The 14,789-nt window shown below is 37.6% G+C and overlaps 1 pseudogene; it reads left to right on the plus strand.

Annotated features, from left to right (window-relative positions):
* Positions 1-3,534: 3,534 nt before the first annotated feature.
* On the plus strand, positions 3,535-13,469 carry LOC100688919 (annotated as a pseudogene).
* Positions 13,470-14,789: the final 1,320 nt, after the last annotated feature.

Here is a 14,789-nt window from a genome sequence, read left to right on the forward strand (position 1 = left end):
GAATTTGGATTAATAAATCTGTGCTCAAAAGCAAGGATACAGCCAGAGTAATCACTACAAAGGAAGAGCTAATCAAAGAGATTATTATTATTTTTTTATTTTTTGTTAAATTGGGGGAGATCTGAAAAAATGTCAGTGATAATGGGAAAGGGTCTTATGGAGAGAGTGTGAAAATGTAGTAGAGGTTATAGAGGGAATATAGGTGATATATCTGAGAAGGCAGAAGGAGGCAGGGTCCAGAGCAAAATTATCCTTGCTTAGGAGGAAACACTTCTAACATAAAATGACTGAAGGAGGAAAGGAAGTTGTGGAGTTAAGCAAGACTTGACTACTACTACCACCACCACCACCAAACAAGACTACTACCAACACCACCAAACAAGTTCTGGCAGTGTTGTGTACCAGCCACTTTCTAGCATTTTACACATACGATATCCCTTAATTCTCACTATCTAACCTCCAAGGTGAGTAATATTAATATTCACATTTTAAAGTGGAGAAAATAAAAACAAATTTTTAAAAACTTGCTCAAGATCAGACAGTAACTAAGAGGCAGAGCCTGGATTTTCTCCAGACAATGCAACTATGAAGTCCTAATCTTGGCTATTAAGCTGTACTAAAGGTTAGCAACATCAAATTCACTCAGCATTTAAATGGGTTACTTGTAACTCAAAGTTGATAAATGTCTCAGAAAGAAATATCTGGAGAGGGGAAGCCCCACTATGTCCTATACTGATGGATATTACAGAAAATAAGAGAACCAGAATGAAAATTTTCTTATTCTTGTATATACATGCATATTTAAAAATTCAATACCTAGTGCTTATAGTTAAATGATTATAAATATTTCTCCCAAATAGGTTAAGGAAATAAAAATAAACCTCGCCTTTTGCTTTAAAACTATTTTATTCAAGTTTTCAGGAATGCCTTGAAATCGTTTCTATTTCATAAGTTAGTAAATGATATTCCTGTCATTTTATTAACATTTGGGACATAGATACTTTAACTAGATTCCCTGTTAACCTTCTTCTTTCAAGGTAAATTAATAATTTTGTATACTTCAGTATGGAAAACAACCTCACAATGAGTTTTTAATCCATATCCCATTTAGATTTCATACTGTGAATGTAAAAAGCTAGAATTCCTGAGTATCATATAGAACAAGTAATTTCTATACTTTTCCAAAGCTTGATCTGCTCTGGTTTTGAGTGACAACAAAGATATATCCAGCTTTGACAAAACCTGGAAGAATGAAAACTTTTTGATCTGGTGTACCATGAATATTATTAGGCTATAAATTAGAAATTATTAAATACTTGTCATCGTAGAGTCTGACTGACCCTCAGGATGAAAAATAGGGCCTAATCTTGGCTTCATAAAGACATGTTGGCTTTTTGATCTATGTGTTCAGCTAACAAACAAAACCAGAAGCAGTACATTCATCTACCTGAGAGGCCTCCACAGTATCTCTTCAAGCCAACAGGATCTGTTTTTTCTGCAACACAATGGAGTCAGTATGTCTATGGTCCCTATGACCTTGAAAAATCATCCATACATTTTTTACATACCAGACTAATCACAGCTGAGGGGGGGAAATTGTGTCTCCCCATTGGCATTATCAGTCTGATAAGTTTAAATGGAAAAAATGCTTTTCCACTTTTTCCATAGTCATTGAAACTGATATTTTAATCTTAATAGTAACCTTAACATCAGCGTGGCATTCCAGAGCTACTCTTTCATGTAGTTTTAATTTCCCCCCTTTGGCGAAATGAGCTTGTACTACTATGCTAAAGAGCAAATGGCCGATTCAGTATCTGCATCAAAGAGTTTGTTCCATAAATATCATTGTGAAGAATATAAACAAGGAGAAAATTCATTTTGTGCGTATTAAGTGTCTTCTGAAAGTCACCAGAAAAGAGTGCATCAAACTCAGTATTGATTATGTCCATTGTTCTTTTATATAATATTTATTCTGCCAGAAATGCCCTAAGTGAGCATGACTCTCTCCGGCTCAAGGTTTTTACTTTGGGAAATAATTCAGAGAGTTCAAAGCCCCTAACTCTGATAGATTTGTTGTCACTGCAGCACCAAATATCTTTTTCTAATACTTGCTTACAAATCGAGACTCAATGGGCCAAGTGATAAGAAGCAGAAGTTTAGTGCAAGTGCTTGTTCTAGTTTAAGCATATTTGGTGTTCAACTTCTATAATAATGTTTACTCTCATGATGCATTATTGTTTACAGAGGACTGCCATATCCATTCCTCTTCGCTGCAGAAGTGTGGCTGTAATTTCTGAATCATTCCAAAAGGTCCTCTACCTGAGAACATGTGCGCTATTACTCCTGCTAAAATCGCACATCTTTGGACACTGTTATTGCTTCTAGCTAAAATAATAGGGAGAGGAGATGTGTTCAGGTGTAAGAACTGAGAAAATATGTTTCACTTAACAAAGACCTCATCAGGAGTCCACTGGAAATCACAGATTGCTTTTTTAGTGAAAGCTTTTCCCTAGGTGGAGCTACTTGGCCTATCGAATGTGGAGGTATTTGTCACTCTGCTTTTTTTTTTTTTTTCATGGAGAGCAGCACCACTATACCTTGCAGTTATGTGGGGAAGGAAAGTAGGGGCTCTGTTCTCCAGCAATGAATCCACCATGTAGATACTGGGAAGGTTCAATATGGCAATCAATTTGTGTCCTTTCTTTGTTGAGAATACTTCAAGGATTTTCCTTTATCTGCAGGGTAAAATCCAAATTTCTTTAAATGGACCATAAGGCTGTAAATAATTCTATCCTTCCCCTCTTCCCTAACATCACCTTTACCATTCCCCTATTGCCTACTTACCTAGACAGACTCTGCTTTTGTTGTTCTATGTCTGTATTAGGGCTTTTAGTTGCTTTTCCATGATCATAATTGTGCTCCCAGATATTTAGATAGCTGACTTATTGCCATTGTTTAAGTTTCATTTCAAAGCTCTCTCTTTAAATAGGTCTTCAGTCATCAAAATAGCCCCCTAAATCACCTCTTTAGTTACTCTATATCTCTTTAGCCTTAGTTTCTTCATAGTATTTAACATTATGCATACTAATCTGTAGGTATGTGTCTAATTTCTATCTTTCTTAAGCACCAGAATGTAAGTTAATTGAGAACAGAGACTACGCCTATCATATGCATTGCTGCATCTCCAATGTCAAAAACAGGATCTGTCCCCAGAGTAAGTACCCAGAAATTTTATTACGAAAGTGCAAAACAAAACAAAACACCCCTACCCTACTTCTTGTAAATGCTTTTCTTGAGAAGAAAAAAAAAAAGGAAATCATTAAAGTGATTCTAGCTAACTTTTGAAAATTAGGACTATGAAGATTCAACCATCATGGGAAACTTTTTAGAGATCCTTTTAGATGTGAGTTTGCTGGCATCCCTGAATCTTTTAAGAAACACTTTATGCATTGCCTTTAATAATGTGATGGATTTCTGTTGGAAAACCGGTTTGGACCATAATTGCAAGTGTTGACTGATAACCACCTGCAGTGAATGGCTAGTTTGGCTTCCATTCAAGGAGCAGACAATAAAAGGAACCAATTTAACTTTCAAGATTCTGGTCATGGAGGAAAAGAGTTAGATGGAAAGCTGTCCTTACAGCTGTCTGTGCCAAGACAGATGGTGGGAAGGAGTAATAAGTTATAAGGCACTCAGTGAAAAAAAAAAAAAAAAAAAGCTCTCTTACAGAGGCCCATTCTGCTGGCCAGTTGTATTTTCTCATCTTTGTTTTCAATGCATATTGCTCTGTTTTGAGTTTCTAATCATCAGTTGCTATCTTTTCCTCCTGGAGTTTTGATCTATACCAATATATCAATTTAGATGCAAAATAGAAAACAAGTCATAAACCATTTTAAACTGTGTGGGGCTCCTCTCTCCTCAGAAAAGTCAGAAAGATGACCCCAATACCTGAAACAATTAATGGTTCTCATAAAAAACTGGAGAATAAATCAGTGATAACCCATTTCATTTTGATTATTGTTCTGAATGGCTAAAGAGAATAACTGAAGTTAGTAAAAAGACTGCAAGATGGAACTGAGCTGGCTAGTGTATGTTTTCTACTAGCCAAAGGCAAGTGATTGTATTTACAGTATAGTATGGTCTTGGCTTCTGTGAAGTATTGCTCTATTAATTTTCTTATTTCACAACCCAGTTTTATCTCTTTTTGTGGGCTAAGCATATGCCCCATTGGGATTCCATTGTTGCCCTGAGATGAAGAGTTTTTTTCTGCTCTTCATCTCAGAGCCCTGTCAACTTACCTGGTTTCCAGTCACTTCTTTAGGTGTAACTTACCTGTAAATCTTCTTTCCTGATCTCTCTTCTAAATTCCAGTCTTGTCTTCTATATATTTTGCCACATTTGGGACTTGCCATTCATTCTGAAAATCATCTGTCTGCTCCTACTATTTTATTTTTATAGCCACAGGTACAGCAAACTCACTGTTATGTGATATCAACTCTAAATTTGGGGTCCTACATGCATGGGGAGAATAGTTTGAGCCATCACCTCCTATTCCGAATACCATGGTAGGACTTCTTTGCAAATTCATTATTTACCTATTCATTAATGGGTAAAAGTACCCATTTACTTACATCACTACTACTATCATTTACTTACATTACTACTTCGTAGCTCAGGAATTAACAATGGCTCCATAACGGCCGGCACCAAGTAAAAAGACAACATGTTTCTATTAGTGTGTGAACTATAAATAGTTTTATGATTAAATGCCATTTTTATTTATTTTTTTGCCATTATTATTTTTAATGAAATTTACATTCACTAAACAAAAATTATAAATGTTCATTTTTAAGCATGATGTCAAACATTTTCAAGTTTTATTAAGCATGTATTATTCACGCAAATAGATGCAGACACACACCTATACCCATCTAAGCAAACAATACTTTATTCCCAAAATTCATTTAGTGTTGCTAAATGAGTTTCTGATTGAGTGTTCTGATGGAGCTCCTCTTTTCCTTCCTTTTTCCCTTCCTCCCTTTCTTATTTCTTTCCTTTCTTCCTTTCTTTCCCTTTTTCTTTCTTTGGTTTATGTCTAAGAAGTTTGCTTAGATCTCTGTATGCTTACCTATCCAGTTTTTAAAATTGACTGTATTTGACACAATGTTCCATTAATTTCAGGTGTATAACACAATGATTTGAGTTGTCTCTATGTTATGCTATACTCACCACAAGTGTAGCTACCATCTGTCACCATATCACACTATTACATTATCATCGACTATATTCCCTATACTCTACCTTTTATCCCTGTTAATTATTCAATCCACAACTGAAAGCTTGTGTTTCCACTCTCCTTCACCCATTTTACCCATCTTTCCACCCTCCGCCCTTCTGACAACTATGTGTCCTTTAAGAACATGAAACTTTAAGTTTTCAAGACCACATTATAAATCTATTTTTCTATTTTCTCTTTTGGCTGATCTGTGTGTATCAATTAGCAGAATTATAAATAATATTTAATGATTTTTTACCATAAAAGTCACAAGCCTACAAATCAACCTCGCGAAAATGTTTGAGTAACTTTGAAACATCACCTTCTAAGCAGTGTTCTGTCCATGTTATTTCAATTTTATCTGAAATCTGTTAGCTATTAGTTTACATAGTATTTCTGGTTTGGCATTCTTCTGTTCCCCAAATTCCTGGAATATATAGAAAACAGAACTTATTCTCTTGCTGGAGAAAATTAATCTGGGTAACTGTAGCCCAACATTAATTAACGGTTGGCAAACAAATTTGGCTACATTGCTCCTCTCTCTCAAGCAACAAACTCAGCCTTCATAGTCTGTCACAGAACTTTAGGTGAATAAGTAGATGGCCAATCTTCTGATGCTATGTTATGTCATATATTCTCATGATATAAATCCCTGATAGTTCTGCTTCCATTATCATTTTTGTGTTAGTTCTATCTATTTTAGCATCAACTAGTTCTTAAACTTTTGGATGTCACAGTTTGGTAAAATTTCAAAGCAAAAGTTGGGATACCAATACAATTAAATGATTTTCAATTTTTATAGTTAGAATATTAAAATTTAAGTAAATACATTCCTCTCATGTTACAAAGTCATCTATCTATCATCTATCTATCATCTATCTATCTATCTATCTATCTATCTATCATCTATCTATAATCTATAATCTGTCAGCCTTTATTTTTTTTGAAGACCATTGATGTTCCTTGGAAGAGGATGCCCTATTCACTTTCTTTTACAGTTGTAATTTTTTTCTTTCTTATTAGCTGTCTCTCATTTATTCTTTTTCTAGCAAACAATGTCTCACTTTCATTCTTCCAGGGAAAACTTTTTCTATCCTACCAATTTGCAGACTTCCTCTCCATTATGACTGTCATAGTTACAGTTAAACAGATTTCATAAATAAATAATCTTAATTGGAACTAATTTATCACTAAGTGAGAAAATCTTAGTACTTCTGAAACATACAAAAGCACTAAAATTGACATAAAATATGTAATAAAGAAGTATGATGGAATTGAATGTTTCAGAAATATTTATTTCTTTGGGTCACATTGTAATTGTCCATATATTCAAAATATATATCCAAAAAATTATAACAAAAACTTCAATCATCCTAATTTTCTCCAGTTCATCTTTAAAAAGACCAGTGAACCAAGATTCTGTAGTATATGAGAAAATTACATATAGTATACGTAGTATATGTAGTATACAAGATTCTATATATATATAGAATATATATATATATACATATATATATATATATATAGAGAGAGAGAGAGAGAGAGAGAGAGATTACCATATGCAAAAGAAACATTCGTACTTTTTCTTCATTTATCCTTCAATGGTGGAGAAATCCAGAGCAAGTTTTAACATATTTTCATAAGTATCCAAGCAAATTTACCAAATAAATACTATAAATTCAGTAGTTACCTCTTTTCTGACTTTACAGACCATGAATTGTCTCTTAACAGAATGATACTAGAATGATATAATCAATGTTTAGTAAGCCTATCAGAAAATCCTCACTTTGTCTAGTTGGGTTTATATGGGAGCATTCATCCAAAATATTTATTAGGCACCCTTCTCCTCCAAACATGGTGCTATAGGATGGAAATAAAATGTTAAATAAGATAGTTAATATAACCACAGTGATATTGGTCAAGGTTACATTTTAGATATACAATAAACAAGGAAGCAGGGTAAAAGGAAGTAAATAGAGTTGTGTCTGCCTGTTATGAGTTATTTGAGGCAAATAAAATAGAGGACTAATTTCTATTGCGTGGTCAGTAACGACAGCCTCTTTACTGTGCTGACATGTAGGCTGAGATCCAATGGATGAACAGGAGCTACGCAGGTGGCACCCTTCAAGCAGAGGGAGCAGGAAGCTCAGAGGTTTTGCCGATACAACGGGATGGGAACTGAAGGCAGGTGTGATGTGAGATGCTACATGCAGAGGAAGGTAAACAGAAATGAGGCCAAGGTCAGAATGAAAGGTAGAAGAGTTCAATGACCAGGCATTTCAGGCCAAGAGTTTCCATGAACTATTTTCACTCATTTCTCTGAGTTTATGACTGCAGAAGCAGCTCCCAGAGAATTAGAAGTATTGAATGCCTTTATGTTCACCATACATGGGATGAATGTATGGCATAGATGACTGAAGAAGCAAGAAAAGTGTTTTCATGCAGGAGTAAAGCCAATTCAATGCATTCTGTCCCCAAGGATCACAGGTTTTAAACATGGGTTGTTTCCATGAGGTTTGGTTTACAATAGCCCGCAAACCACAGGTGAAACCCTGTTTAATCATCAAGCACAACCTGGACATTTGAATACATTTGAATCTCAGCTTTAAGACCCTCATGGATTATTTAAAGAATCCACACTGATTTCTTTAACCACAAAAATGCAGATTATTCTAGAGTTTTTTAATTGTGATTTTTTAAGGGTTATACTTAGAGAAAAAAATAATGAACAGTTTGAACACAAATTTTTTTGTATATTTTTTATTGGAGTTCGATTTGCCAACAGATAGTATAACACCCAGTGCTCATCTCATCAAGTGCCCCCCTCAGTGCCTGTCACCCAGTCACCCCATCCCCCCGCTCACCTCCCTTTCCACCACCCCTTGTGCGTTTCCAAGAGTTAGGTGTCTCTCATGTTCTGTCACCCTCACCGGTATTTCCCACTCATTTTCCCTCCTTTCCCCTTTATTCCCTTTCACTATTTCTTATATTCCTCATATGAGTGAAGCCATATGTTTGTCCTTCTCCGATTGACTTACTTCACTCAGCATAATACCCTCCAGTTCCATCCACGTCGAAGCAAATGGTGGGTATTCGTCGTTTCTAATGGCTGAGTAATATTCCATTGTATAAATAGACCACATCTTCTTTATCCATTCATCTTTCATTGAACACCGAGGCTCCCTCCACAGTTTGGCTATTGTGGACATTGCTGCTAGAAACATCGGGGTGCAGGTGTCTCGGTCTTTCACTGCATCTGTATCTTTAGGGCAAATCCCCAGCAGTGCAATTGCTGGGTCGTAGGGCAGATCTATTTCTAACTCTTTGAGGAACCTCCACACAGTTTTCCAGAGTGGCTGCACCAGTTCACATTCCCACCAACAGTGCAAGAGGGTTCCCCTTTCTCCACATCCTCTCCAACATTTGTTGTTGCCTGTCTTGTTAATTTTCGCCATTCTCACTGGTGTGAGGTGGTATCTCATTATGGTTTTGATTTGTATTTCCCTGATGGCAAGTGATGCGGAGCATTTTCTCATGTGCATGTTGGCCATGTCTGTGTCTTCCTCTGTGAGATTTCTCTTCATGTCTTTTGCTCATTTCATGACTGGATTGTTTGTTTCTTGGGTGTTGAGTTTAATAAGTTCTTTATAGGTCTTGGATACTAGCCCTTTATCTGATAGGTCATTTGCAAATATCTTCTCCCACTCTGTAGGTTGTATTTTAGTTTTTTTTTACTGTTTCTTTTGCTGTGCAGCAGCTTTTTATCTTGATTAAGTCCCAATAATTCATTTTTGCTTTTGTTTCCCTTGCCTTCATAGATGTATCTTGCAAGAAGTTGCTGTGGCCAAGTTCAAAAAGGGTGTTGCCTGTGTTCTCCTCTAGGATTTTGATGGATTCTTGTCTCACATTTAGATCTTTCTTCCATTTTGAATTTATCTTTGTGTATGGTGTAAGAGAATGGTCTAGTTTCATTCTTCTGCACGTGGCTGTCCAATTTTCCCAGCACCATTTATTGAAGAGACTGTCCTTTTCCCAATGGATAGTCTTTCCTGCTTTGTTGAATATTAGTTGACCATAGAGTTGAGGGCCCATTTCTGGATTCTCTATTCTGTTCCATTGATCTATGTGTCTGTTTTTGTGCCAGTACCACCTGTCTTGATGATCACAGCTTGCAGTACAACTTGAAATCTAGCATTGTGATGCCCCCGGCTCTGGTTTTCTTTTTCAATATTCCCCTGGCTATTTGGGATCTTTTCTGATTCCGCACAAATCTTAAGATAATTTGTTCCAACTCTCTGAAGAAAGTCCATGGTATTTTGATAGGGATTGCATTGAACGACATGTGATTGCATTGAATGTGTAAATTGACTTGGATAGCATATATGTTTTCACAATATTAATTCTTCCAACCCATGAGCATGGAATATTTTTCCATCTCTTTGTGTCTTCCTCAATTTCTTTCAGAAGTGTTCTATAGTTTTTAGGGTATAGATCCTTTACCTCTTTGGTTAGGTTTATTCCTAGATATCTTATGCTTTTGTGTGCAATTTTAAATGGGATTGACTCCCTAATTTCTCTTCAGTCTCATTGTTAGTGTATAGAAATGCCACTGATTTCTAGGCATTGATTTTATATCCTGCCACACTGCCGAATTGCTGTATGAGTTCCAGCAATCTTGGGGTAGAGTCTTTGGGGTCTTCTTTGTACAGTATTATGTCATCCACAAAGAGGATGCCAATTTGCCAATTTGAATGCCTTTTATTTCTATTTGTTGCCTGATTGCTGAGGCTAGGACTTCTAGTACTATGTTGAATAGCAGTGGTGAAAGTGGACATCCGTGTCATGTTTCTAATCTTAGAGGAAAGGCTCCCAGTGTTTCCCCATTGAGATTGATATATGCTATGAGCTTTTCATAGATGGCTCTTAAGATGCTGAGGAATGTTCTCTCCATCCCTACACTCTGAAGAGTTTTGATCAGGAATGGATGCTGTATTTTGTCAAATGCTTTCTCTGCATCTATTGAGAGGATCATATGGTTCTTGTTTTTTCTCTTGTTGATATGATCTATCACATTGATTGCTTTACGAGTGTTGAACCAGCCTTGCATCCTGGGGATAAATCCCACTTGGTCATGGTGAATAATCTTCTGAATGTACTATTGGATCCTATTGGCTAATATCTTGTTGAGAATTTTTGCAGCTGTGTTCATCAGGGATATTGGTCTATAATTCTCTGTTTTGGTGGGGTCTTTGTCTGGTTTTGGAATTAAGGTGATGCTGGCTTCATAGAATGAGTTTGGACACAATGCCACAACTCTACTCCCATGGGATAGTGTTGCAATTGTGCACATAATTGTGGTATAAGTTCGGCATTATCAGAGAATAAGGAGACTGGGTTTAACCAATTTGTGTTTATATCCTACTTTCCAGGGGAGTGAGAAGTGTGTGATTGATAGAAGATGTGTTTATTGAGATTGTCAAGAATCAAGCTAAAAGCCCTATCATCAGGAGTCACCAGACAATGAACACGCTCATAGAATTTGGTTCTAAAATAACAGTCATAAAGGACAAGAATTCCTTTTGGAGTTTTGAATTTCATGTTTGGGAATTCATTAGAAAATCCTTTCACTTCTCAAACTAATATCCTTGTAAGAGGCTAGGAGTATCTGCAACTAGTTTTCAAATAACATTTTTCCTGACCATATTTGTTTAAAAAAAAGATGCAAAATATCCACATGTTAATTTCCTCTCTTTTCTCTGTCTTCTTTTTTATTTTCTGCCATTAGGTAATTTGAGAACATACACCTGATTCAAAATATTTTTTTTTCCTTTTTTTAAGTACAGTGTCACTAAACAGGAGATTAGCTATTTCATTTAGAACCTAAATAGTTCCCCTGTGTTCAGGTGTAATTGCCACAGGTAAAGGTTGTCCCATAATGAGGGGCATTAGCATTTAAATTTAACAAAGTAAAGACTGTAGAGACGGTCCATGATCCAAATGACAAATCACTGAGGAGGGCTTGCTGAAGAATTAAAATGACTCTAAAAATTAACCCAAGAAATTGGGACAAGGAACAGTATGTTTCAGTGAGATAGACACCAGAAAGTAAGGAAGCTCAGATGAGTATAGAGAAGTTGGAATGTCTGGGCTCTTAAGCTAGTGGGAATACCTCTATCTTCTTTCCTCTCTCCTTCCTTCCCCCTTCCCCTATCTCTCTTCTCTCTCTCTCTCTCTCTCTTTCTGTCCTGTCTCTCTGTCTCTGTCCCCCTCCCCTATCTTGTCATCAATACAGCTCTCACACAGTCTATGAGATAGAATATTCTCTTGAAATTCTAGCTTGCCTTTCAGATAATATCCTACTTCCCTGTTCCAAAGTCCCACATCTCCTAATACAGCAGACTTAGAAATGTATGTTTGTTTTCTACATTACTTAAATGCCTACTCACTCTATCATAAACCATTTCTTTATATAAACTATATTTTGCTGAGTTCTTTCCTGCTGGACAACTCAAAGGGCTCAATATATATATACTGAGCCCTTTTGTGCCTATATATATATATATATATACACACACACACACATATTTAGTTTTACAAATATCTATCAGTCATAGAACTTGTTTACACTGCATTGCTAATTCTCTTTCTATTCAATTAGTGCTTGAAGGGCAGGCACCATATTTAGTGTTTACTATTGTATCTATTGCATCTACCTAGCTCAGTGCTCAGACTATGGAAGGTACAAATCAATATTTGTTTAATTAAAATCTTGGTTAATTGAAGAAAATTCAGGAGGTATTAAATAATGTAAGAAAATGAAAAAAAAATTGTAGTATTATCATCCAGAAAACATTAGTTAAGAATCTTATGTACAGGCCTGGAGAGGGCAGGAGCTCTTTCGCCATGGCAGCAGGGTGGATCTGAAGCAGAACCAGGATGCCACTGTCTACATCGGGGGCCTGGATGAGAAGGTTGGCAAACCACTGCTGTGGGAGCTTTTTCTCCAGGCAGGGCCAGTAGTCAGCACCCACATGCCAAAGGATAGAGTCACAGGTCAGCACCAAGGCTATGGCTTTGTGGAATTCCTGAGTGGGGAAGATGCTGACTGTGCCATTAAGATCATGAACATGATCAAACTCTATGGGAAGCCAATAAGAGTGAACAAGACATCGGCTCACAACAGCAACCTGGACGTGGGGGCCAACATTTTCATTGACAATCTGGACCCAGGGATTGATGGGAATCTGCTTCATGATTCCTTCAACGCCTTCGGGGTCATCTTACAACCCCCCAAGATTATGTGGGACCCTGATACAGGCAACTCCAAAGGTTATGCCTTTATTAATTTTGCGTCATTTGATGCTTCGGATGCAGTTACCGAGGCCATGAACAGGCAGTATCTTGGTAACCGCCCCATCACTGCGTCCTATGCCTTCAAGGACTTCAAGGGGTTGCGCCACGGCTCAGCAGTTGAACGACTTCTGGCAGCCCAGAACCCACTCTCCCAAGCTGACCACCCTCATCAGCTGTTTGCAGACGCACCCCCTCTGCCTTCAGCCCCCAATCCTGTCGTTTCATCTTTGGGGTCTGGGCTCCCTCCACCAGGCATGCCTCCTCCTGGGTCCTTCGCACCCCTAGTGCTGCCTCCTGGAGCCCTTCCACCTGGGATACCCCCAGCCATGCCCCCCGACACCTATGCCTCCGAGGGCTGGAGGACACAGTCCACCATCAGCAGGAATCCCAGGGGCCAGACGTCCTGGACATGGACACTCGCATCCTCACCCATTCCCACCGAGTGGGATGCCCCGTCCAGGGATGTCTCAGATGCAGCTGGCCCACCATGGCCCTCATGGCCCAGGCCACCCACATGCTGGGCCCCCAGGCACTGGGGGGCATCTGCCACCCCAACCACCACCTGGAATGCCTCATCCTGGGCCTCCTCCAATGGACATGCCCCCTTGAGGGCCTCTGTATGGATCTCCCATGGGTCACCCAGGTCCCATGCCTCCACATGGGATGCTTGGACCTCCTCCACTGGTGCCTCCTTGTGGATACACTGGGCCTCCATGATCCCCACCCTCTGGCTACCAGCGGGGACCCCTGCCTCCACCCAGACACCCCCCCCCCCCGCCCCCCGCCCAGCCCCGGCTCCAGTTCCCATCATAGTCCATTCCGAGGCCTTCTTCCTCAGTAATTTCTAATTCTCTCACCTCCTGTTCTATCTTCCTAATATCTTTTCAATTCCTTGGACTAATCAGATTTGCTGTAGCTCCCTAGGGCTAAGGCACTAATCCCTCTCAGGTCTTTTTCTTTTCTTTTTTTTTTTTTAAGTGTAATTTTTTTTCACAGGAGCTTTTATTATTGTTTCTGTGTTGGTCCTAAGTATTTTGCAAATACACAGAGAAAATAAAACTAAACTCCTTTTTTTTTTAATCTTACGTACAACTCCATGTTTTCTGTAAGAGTACAGATTGATGTGGTTCATTGTTTTATCAGTACATTTTTGATTACTTTTTATCTCATAAGAGTTAATGTTTCTTTTTGAGATTGCAAAAGTTTTTCCCATTAGCATCTTGTGTTTCTTAAACTGTTTTATTTTGCCCCCAAATGGATTTTTCTTCATATATTTTTTTTTAACCTTTAGATATATTTGGGTTTTTTCTTTCTCTTTTATGTATATACAGACATCCAACATAAACAAACTTGGATCCAATTTATTTTAGATATTTTGCCTTGATCTTTTTTTCCTTATGTATTTTTTAACCAAATGTTTTCTAAGTTTTCTATTGCCTCCTCAAATCATCAGGGAGTTCTAGCGTTTTCCCTGTATGTCTGTCCATCCTATTTAGCTATACAGTTCTTGACTCTTGTAGAGAGTAAGATAGCAAATAGCAGCTTGGGTACTGATGTTTTTGTTTTGTTCAGCCCTTTGGCTGTCTGGGTTTTGTGAGGAGAGTGTGTTTCTGGATTCTAGCACTGAAATTCATTTAAGTAATACACAGATTTCAGGATATCATGACTTCTCTGTACATGTGAAAGAATTTCCTTTTGCATCTTTTTATTTTTTTTTTCTTCTCAAGATGAGCTACAGTTCCTATGATTTAAACTTATAATGATTTCAGGGTTTTGTTTGATTGTCTGAAAAAAATTACACTCATGTTCATTTTATGTTTTGTTGATTTTTAAATTTTTTTCTTCTCTCTTTTTTTTTTTCCTTCCAAGATTTTAGTTCTTGAACTAGTGATTACATTTCCCACATTTTCATTATTTGCTTTAGACAAGAGTGGGGTGTCAAAAAAATTTTTTTGCCCTCTTTCTTCCCTGCTTAGAACTGATATAATATTGTCCTCTGTGAAGAAGACTTCTGAAATCTTCTGAGGTCCCACAACACATTTAGTAATATTCTAACTTACCTAATTTCCTCTTGTGTACAATTCTTCAGAATCTGGTTGCTCTAGAGTTTTCTAATACTAAGGGAAAAAATCTTCTATTTGGATGAACTTTGGAACCCTTT

This window comes from Canis lupus, chromosome 16, assembly GCF_011100685.1.
Source record: "Canis lupus familiaris isolate Mischka breed German Shepherd chromosome 16, alternate assembly UU_Cfam_GSD_1.0, whole genome shotgun sequence".
Lineage (NCBI taxonomy): Eukaryota > Metazoa > Chordata > Mammalia > Carnivora > Canidae > Canis > Canis lupus.